Here is an 894-nt window from a genome sequence, read left to right on the forward strand (position 1 = left end):
ACTGCGCCCTGTGCGGGGACGTAGGAGGCTCCAGCTCTCTGGGAAACGTTCGGAGTCGCTGCGTTGACGTCAGCACGAGCGACCAGCTACCGGTACCGGAGGTACCGCCCCACCCCGCCCCGCCCCTTCCGGAAGCTTCAGAGCCAACCAGGTGGAAGAGCCGGCAGTGTCCTCGCTGAGGGTCTCAGCTCAGAAGCCGTTGTGGTGGTCGTGCTGGGCTTTGGAGCTGACGGGCTTAGAGCCCTGGGAACTCCTGCATATTTGCCAAGAATTTCTGGGCAAGATACCGGAATTCTGATTTGCGGTCTCCATGTTCACAAAGTGGAAATAAAGATATCTCCCTGCCGGGCAGGTGTGGCTCAATGGTTGAGCAGCGACCCCTGCACCAAGAGGTCACCAGTTCAATTCCCGGTCAGGGCACATGTCCGGGTTGTGGGCCAAATGGGGGGGGGGGTCACATCTACAACACAAGGCCATTATAGAGCAAAACAGCTTTATTGATGCACCCGGGTGCAGGTGGGCTGAGCCGAAAAGGGTTCAGTATTGAATAATTGTCGGGGGTGTAGGTTATATACTCTACTTTTAGCTTCCGGTAGTTCCTGCTGACTACTCTGCCTGGCCCCTTGTCCACTTTGCAGTTGGACTGGTCTGGTATCTCTTCCTGCATCTGATAGGTGATTCATTGTCTTGCGGATAATCCAGATAATCCTTATCCTTACTCAACAGAAAGCTGAGCAAAGGTCATGCAAGTAACACATTTTTCACAGTTTCCGCCTTTTGCAAGTTTTTACCTTTACTCTTTAAAACATTACTGGCCCTTTCAGGGGGCATGCAGGAGGCGGCCAATCTATGTTCTCCCTCTCTCTCCCTCTACCTCTCAATAAATTTAAAACA

The sequence above is a fragment of the Molossus molossus genome, unplaced genomic scaffold (genome assembly GCF_014108415.1).
Source record: "Molossus molossus isolate mMolMol1 unplaced genomic scaffold, mMolMol1.p scaffold_m16_p_1, whole genome shotgun sequence".
Classification (NCBI taxonomy): domain Eukaryota; kingdom Metazoa; phylum Chordata; class Mammalia; order Chiroptera; family Molossidae; genus Molossus; species Molossus molossus.